Source organism: Arachis hypogaea, chromosome 18, assembly GCF_003086295.3.
Source record: "Arachis hypogaea cultivar Tifrunner chromosome 18, arahy.Tifrunner.gnm2.J5K5, whole genome shotgun sequence".
In the NCBI taxonomy this organism is placed as follows: Eukaryota; Viridiplantae; Streptophyta; class Magnoliopsida; order Fabales; family Fabaceae; genus Arachis; species Arachis hypogaea.
Window position 1 is genome coordinate 22,264,569 of NC_092053.1, and position 7,997 is coordinate 22,272,565.

A 7,997-nucleotide genomic window follows, 5' to 3' on the forward strand; every position below is an offset into this window, starting at 1 on the left:
AGTCTACACGTGGAGAGGTCATTCTTGGAGTTGAACGCCAGCTTTTGTGCCATTTTGGGCATTGAACTCCACTTTGCAACTTGTTTCTGGCGCTGGACGCCAGAATTGGGCAGAGAGCTGGTGTTGAATGCCAGTTTGCGTCATCTAAACTTGGGCAAAGTATGAACTATTATATATTTCTGGAAAGCCCTGGATGTCTACTTTCCAACGCAATTGGAAGCGCGCCATTTTGAGTTTTGTAGCTCCAGAAAAGCCACTTTGAGTGCAGGGAGGTCAGAATCCAACAGCATCAGCAGTCCTTCTTCAACCTCTGAATCTGATTTTTGCTCAAGTCCCTCAATTTCAGCCAGAAAATACCTGAAATCACAGAAAAACACACAAACTCATAGTAAAGTCCAGAAATGTGAATTTAACATAAAAACTAATGAAAACATCCCTAAAAGTAACCAGATTCTATTAAAAACATACTAAAAATAATGCCAAAAAGCGTATAAATTATCCGCTCATCACAACACCAAACTTAAATTGTTGCTTGTCCCCAAGCAACTGAAATTCAAATAGGATAAAAAGAAGAGAATATACCATAAATTCCAAACTATCAATGAAACATAGCTCCAATTAAATGAGCGAGACTTGTAGCTTTTTGCCTCTTGAATAGTTTTGGCATCTCATTTTATCCATTGAAGTTCAGAATGATTGGCTTCTATAGGAACTCAAAGTTTAGATAGTGTTATTGACTCTCCTAGTTCAGTATGATGATTCTTGAACACAGCTATTTTATGAGTCTTGGCCGTGGCCCTAAGCACTTTGTTTTCCAGTATTACCACCGGATACATAAATGCCACAGACACATAATTAGGTGAACCTTTTCAGATTGTGACTCAGCTTTGCTAAAGTCCCAAATTAGAGGTGTCCAGGGTTCTTAAGCACACTCTTTTTTTGCTTTGGACCTTAACTTTAACCGCTCAGTCTCAAGTTTTCACTTGACACCTTCACGCCACAAGCACATGGTTAGGGACAGCTTGGTTTAGCCGCTTAGACCAGGATTTTATTCCTTTAGGCCCTCCTATCCACTGATGCTCAAAGCCTTGGGATCCTTTTTATTTTCCCTTGCCTTTTGGTTTCAAGGGTTATTGGCTTTTTGCTCTTGCCTCTTGGTTTTAAGAGCTTTTGGCTTTTTCTGCTTGCTTTTTCTTTTTCTTTCTATATTTTTTTTGCCTATTTTTTTTCTGCAAGCTTTGTTCTTTGCTGCTTTTTCTTGCTTCAAGAATTATTTTTATGATTTTTCAGATTATCAAATAACATGTCTCCTTGTCATCATTCTTTCAAGAGCCAACATATTTAACATTCTTAAACAACAACTTCAAAAGACATATGCACTGTTCAAGCATACATTCAGAAAACAAGAAGCATTGTCACCACATCAATATAATTAAACTAAGTTCAAGGATAAATTCGAAACTCATGTACTTCTTGTTATTTTGATTTAAAACATTTTTCATTTAAGAGAGGTGATGGATTTATAGGACATTCATAACTTTAAGACAAAGTTACTAAATACTAATGATCATGTAATGAAGACACAAACATGGATAAGCACTTAACATAGAAAACGAAAAACAGAGAAAGTAAGAACAAGGAATGAGTCCACCTTAGTGATGGTGGCGTTTCCTTCTTGAGGAACCAATGATGTCCTTGAGCTCTTCTATGTCTCTTCCTTGTCTTTGTTGCTTCTCCCTCATTGCTTTTTGATCTTCTCTTATTTCATGAAGGATGATGGAGTGCTCTTGATGTTCCACCCTTAATTGTCCCATGTTGGAACTTAATTCTCCTAGGAAAGTGTTGATTTGCTCCCAATAGTTCTGTGGAGGGAAGTGCATCCCTTGAGGAATCTCAGGGATTTCTTAATGATGAGCTTCTCTATGCTCTCTTGATTGCTCCATCTTTTTCTTAGTGATGGGCTTGTCCTCTTCAATGAGGATATCTCCCTCTATGTCAATCCCAGCCAAATTGCATAGGTGGCAAATGAGGTGAGGAAAGGCTAACCTTGCTATAGTGGAGGACTTGTCAGCCACCTTGTGGAGTTCTTGAGGTATAATCTCATGAACTTCTACCTCTTCTCCAATCATGATGCTATGGATCATGATGGCCCGGTCTATAGTAACTTCAGACCGGTTGCTAGTGGGAATGATTGAGCATTGAATGAACTCCAACCATCCTCTAGCTACAGGCTTAAGGTCCAGTCTTCTTAGTTGAACCGGTTTGCCTTTTGAGTCAATCTTCCATTGAGCTCCTTCTACACATATGTCCATGAGGACTTGGTCCAACCTTTGATCAAAGTTGACTCTCCTTGTGTAGGGGCGTGCGTTCTCTTCCATGTTTGGCAAGTTGAACGCCAACCTCACATTTTCCGGACTAAAATCTAAGTATTTCCCCCGAACCATGGTGAGATAATTCTTTGGGTTCGGGTTCTTACTTTGATCATGATTTCTAGTGATCCATGCATTAGCATAGAACTCTTGAACCATTAGGATGCCGACTTGTTGGATGGGGTTTGTTAGAACTTCCTAACCTCTTCTTTGAATTTCATGTCGGATCTCCGGATACTCATTTCTCTTGAGTTTAAAAGGGACATCGGGGATCATTTTCTTCTTGGCCACAACATCATAGAAGTGGTCTTGATGGGCTTTGGAGATGAACCTTTCCATCTCCCATGACTCGGAGGTGGAAGCTTTTGTCTTCCCTTTCCCTTTTTTAGAGGATTCTCCGATCTTAGGTGCCATCAATGGTAATGGAAAAACAAAAAGCTTATGCTTTTACCACATCAAACTTAGAATTTTGCTCGCCCTCGAGCAAGAGAAGAAAGAATAGATGAAGAAGAAGAAGAAAATATGGAGAGGAGGGGGGAGGTGTGTTTCGGCCAAGAAGAGAAAAGAGGGTTGTGTTGTGTGAAAATGAGGAAGAATGGAGGGTTATATATAGGGGGGTAAGTTCGGCCATTTAGGGTGGGTTTGGGTGGGAAATTGATTTTGAATTTTGAAGGTAGGTGGAGTTTATGAGGTAGGTTTATGGGGAAGAGTGGATGGATGTGAGTGGTGAAGAGGTGATGGGGAAGAGAGATTGAGGTGATTGGTGAAGGGTTTTGGGAAGAGTGTTTATGGGATTGTGTGAAAGAGGGGTGAAAAGAAGTAAGTGGAGGTAGGTGGGGATCCTGTGGGGTCCACAGATCCTGAGGTATTCAAGGATTTACAACCTTGCACCAAATTAGGCATGTAAAATGCCCTTGCACACAACTCTGGGCGTTCAGCGCCAGGTTGGTGCCCATTTTGGGCGTTCAACGCCCAATTGTTGCCCATTTCTGGCGTTGAACGCCAGAACCATGCTTGTTCTGGGCGTTCAGCGCCAGCTCTTCTCCAGGGTGCATTTCTGGCGTTCAGCGCCAGAACCATGCTCTGTTCTGCCGTTGAACGCCCAAAACATGCTTATTACTGGCGTTTAAACGCCAGTAAGGCCTTCCTCCAGGGTGTGATTTTTCTTCTGCTGTTTTTGATTCCGTTTTCAATTTTTTTTTTGATTTATTTTGTGACTCCACATGATCATGTACCTATAAAGACATATAACTAATAAAAAATATAATTAAATAAAAATTGGGTTGCCTCCCAACAAGTGCTTCTTTAATGTCAATAGCTTGACAGTGGGCTCTCATGGAGCCTCACAGATGTGCAGAGCTTTGTTGAGACTCTCCAACACCAAACTTAGAGTTTGGTTGTGGCCTCCCAACACCAAACTTAGAGTTTGACTGTGGGGGCTTTGGTTGACTCTGCTTTAAGAGAAGCTTTTTCTGCTTCCTCTCCATGGATGCAGAGAGAGATCTTTGAGTTGTAAACTCCAGGTTGTCCTCATTTATTTGAAGGATCAATTCTCCTCTGTCCACATCAATCACAACTCTTGCTGTGGCCAGGAAAGGTCTTCCTAGGATGATGGATTCATCCTCATCCTTCCCAGTATCTAGGACTATGAAATCTGTAGGGATGTAAAGGCCTTCAACCTTTACTAATACGTCCTCTACTTGTCCATAAGCCTATTTTCTTGAATTATCTGCCATCTCTAATGAGATTTTAGTGGCTTGCACCCCATAGATTCCCAGTTTCTCTATTACAGAGAGGGGCATGAGGTTTATTCCTGAACCAAGGTCACACAGAGCCTTAAAGATCATGGTGCCTATGGTACAAGGTATTATGAACTTTCCAGGATCCTGTCTCTTCTGAGGCAATGTCAGTTGATCCAGATCACTTAGTTCATTGGTGAACAAGGGAGGTTCATCTACCCAAGTTTCAATACCAAATAATTTGGCATTTAGCTTCATGATTGCACCAAGGAACTTGGCAGCCTGCTCTTCAGTAACATCCTCATTCTTTTCAGAAGAGGAATACTCATCAGAGCTCATGAATGGCATAAGGAGGTTCAATGGAATCTCTATGGTCTCTAGATGAGCCTCAGAGTCCTTTGGTTCCTCAGAGGGAAGCTCCTTATTGATCACTGGACGTCCCAGGAGGTCTTCTTCCTTGGGATTCATGTCCTTCTCCTCTTTTGTGGGTTTGGCCATGGTAATTAATTCAATGGCCTTGCACTCTCCTTTTGGATTCTCTTCTGTATTGCTTGGGAGAGTACTAGGAGGGATTTCAGTGATCCTTTTACTCAGCTAGCCCACTTGTGCTTTCAAATTTCTAATGGAGGACCTCGTTTCATTCATGAAACTCACAGTGGCCTTAGATAGATCAGAGACTAAATTTGCTAAGCTAGATGGATTCTGCTCATAATTCTCTATCTGTTGCTGAGTGGATGATGGAAAAGGCTTGCTATTGCTAAACCTGTTTCTTCCACCATTATTAAAGCCTTGTTGAGGCTTTTGATCCTTTCATGAGAGATTTGGGTGATTTCTCCATGATGGATTATATGTGTTTCCATAAGGTTCACCCATATAATTTACCTCTGCTATTGCAGGGTTCTCAGGATCATAAGCTTCTTCTTCAGAAGATGCCTTTTGAGTACTATTGGATGCAGCTTGCATTCCATTCAGACTCTGAGAAATCATATTGACTTGCTGAGTCAATATTTTGTTCTGAGCCAATATGGCATTCAGAGTATCAATTTCAAGAACTCCCTTCTTCATAGGCGTCCTATTATTCACAGGATTCCTCTCAGAAGTGTACATGAACTGGTTATTAGCAACCATGTCAATGAGTTCTTGAGCTTCTGCAGGCATTTTCTTTAAGTGAATGGATCCACCTGCAGAGGTATCCAATGACATTTTAGCTAATTCAGACAGACCATCATAGAATATATCCAGGATGGTCCATTCTGAAAGCATGTCAGAAGGACACTTTTTGGTCAGTCCTTTGTATCTCTCCCAAGCTTCATAGAGGGATTCACCTTCTTTCTGTCTGAAGGTCTGAACATCCACTCTAAGCTTACTCAGCTTTTGAGGAGGAAAGAACTTGGCTAAGAAAGCCTTGACCAGCTTATCCCAAGAGTTCAGGCTATCCTTAGGTTGAGAGTCCAACCCTACTCTAGCTTTGTCTCTCACAGTAAAAGGGAAAAGCATGAGCCTGTAGACTTCAGGATCTACTCTATTAGTCTTAACAGTATCACATATCTGCAAGAATTCAGTTAAGAACTGAAAAGGATCTTCAGATGGAAGTCCATGAAACTTGCAGTTCTGCTGCATCAGAGAAACTAATTGAGGTTTCAGCTCAAAATTGTTTGCTCCAATGGCAGGAATGGAGATGCTTCTTCCATGTAAATTGGAATTAGGTGCAGTAAAGTCACCAAGCATCCTCCTTGCATTATTGTTGTTGGGTTCGGCTGCCATCTCCTTTACTTGTTCGAAATTTTCAATAAGGTTGTCTCTGGATTGTTGTAATTTAGCTTCTCTTAGTTTTCTCTTCAGAGTCCTTTCAGGTTCTGGATCAGCTTCAACAAGAATGCCTTTTTCCTTGTTTCTGCTCATAAGAAAGAGAAGAGAACAAGAAAAGAAGAGGAATCCTCTATGTCACAGTAAAGAGGTTCCTTATTGTTAGTAGAAGAAAAGAAGAAGAAAATCTGAACTCAGAGAGAGAGAGGGTTCGGATTTTTTGGGGAGTGAGGGAGAGATGTTAGTAGATGAATAAATAAAATAGAAGGAGATAAGAGAGAAGGAAATTTTCGAAAATTATTTTTGAAAAAGAGTTAGTGATTTTCGAAAATAGTTTTTGAAAAAGGTTAGTAATTTTTCGAAAATTAAAATCAAAAATTAAAATAATTAGTTAATTAAAAAGAATTTTTGAAAAAGAGGGAAGATATTTTCGAAAATTAGAGAGAGAGAGTTAGTTAGGTAGTTTTGAAAAAGATAAGAAACAAACAAAAAGTTAGTTAGTTAGTTGAAACAAATTTTGAAAAGATAAGGAGTTAGGAAGTTAGAAAAGATATTTTGAAATCAAGTTTTTTGAAAAAGATATGATAAGAATATATTTTTGAAAAGATATGATTGAAATTAGTTTTGAAAAAGGTTTGATTTTTAAAATCACAATTAATGACTTGATTCACAAGAAATCATGAGATATGATTCTAGAACTTAAAGTTTGAATCTTTCTTAACAAGCAAGTAACAAACTTGAAATTTTTGAATCAAAACATTAATTGATGATGTTATTTTCGAAAATTATGAGATAAAATTAAGAAAAGATTTTTGAAAAATATTTTTGTAATTTTCGAAAATAACTAAGAAAAATGAAAAAGATTTGATTTTTTGAAAAAGATTTTGAAAAAGATAAGATTTTTAAATTGAAAATTTGATTTGACTCATAAGAAACAACTAGATTTTAAAAAGTTTTGAAAAAGTCAAGTCAAATTTTCGAAATTTATGAGTGAAAAAGGGAAAGATATTTTTTTGATTTTTTGAATTTTTATGATGAGAGAGAAAAACACTAAAAATGCTCAATGCATGAAAATTTTGGATCAAAACAATGAATGCATGCAAGAATGTTATGAATGTCAAGATGAACACCAAGAACACTTTGAATGTCAAGATGAACACCAAGAACATATTTTTGAAAAATTTTTAATGCAAAGAAAACATGCAAGACACTAAACTTAGAAATCTTTAATGCTTAGACACTAAGAATTCAAGAATGCATATGAAAAACAAGAAAAGACACAAAACATGAACACATCAAGATCAAACAAGAAGATTTACCAAGAACAACTTGAAGATCATGAAGAACACTATGAATGCATGAATTTTTCGAAAAATGCAAGATGAACATGTAATTGACACCAAACTTATAACATGACTCAAGACTCAAACAAGAAACGCAAAAATATTTTTGATTTTTATGATTTTATGATTTTTTTTCTTTTAATTTTTTCGAAAATTATTTTGAAAAAAAGAAAAATAAGGATTCCAAAATTTTTAATATGAATTCCAGGAATCTTATGTTCTTTAGTCTAAAGCTCCAATCAAAGGGTCAGACATGGCTTAATAGCCAGCCAAGCTTTAGCATGTAAATTACATCCATTGAGGTGATTAGTTGAAGACCAATCCCAAAGCAGTTTGGGTATGGCTTTGCAGCCAGATAGGATTCAACATGTTTCATGAAACACTAGAATTCATTCTTAAAAATTCTGAAGAAAAATATATTTTTGAAAACATTTTTTTTATTTTAAATTTTTTTCTTTTTTTTTTCGAAAACAAAGGAGAAAAAAAATTTTTTTGAAAGGTTTTTGAAAAGTTTTTGAAAATAAAACAAAAAAAAATTACCTAATCTGAGCAACAAGATGAACCGTCAGTTGTCCAAACTCGAACAATCTCCGGCAACGGCGCCAAAAACTTGGTATGCGAAATTGTTACTCAGGTTGTGAATTTTTGTTCGAAATTGATTCCCTGGCAATGGCACCAAAAACGGATGCACAGAACCATGGTCTAAACATATCTTCACAACTTCGCATAACTAACCAGCA

At 37.7% G+C, this 7,997-nt stretch overlaps 1 non-coding gene across 1 annotated transcript; it reads left to right on the forward strand.

The window, feature by feature from the left end:
- Positions 1-5,365: 5,365 nt before the first annotated feature.
- Positions 5,366-5,473, forward strand: LOC112774784 (small nucleolar RNA R71). Its single transcript, XR_003189245.1, has one exon. It is a non-coding gene; the product is annotated as a small nucleolar RNA R71 (small nucleolar RNA).
- Positions 5,474-7,997: the final 2,524 nt, after the last annotated feature.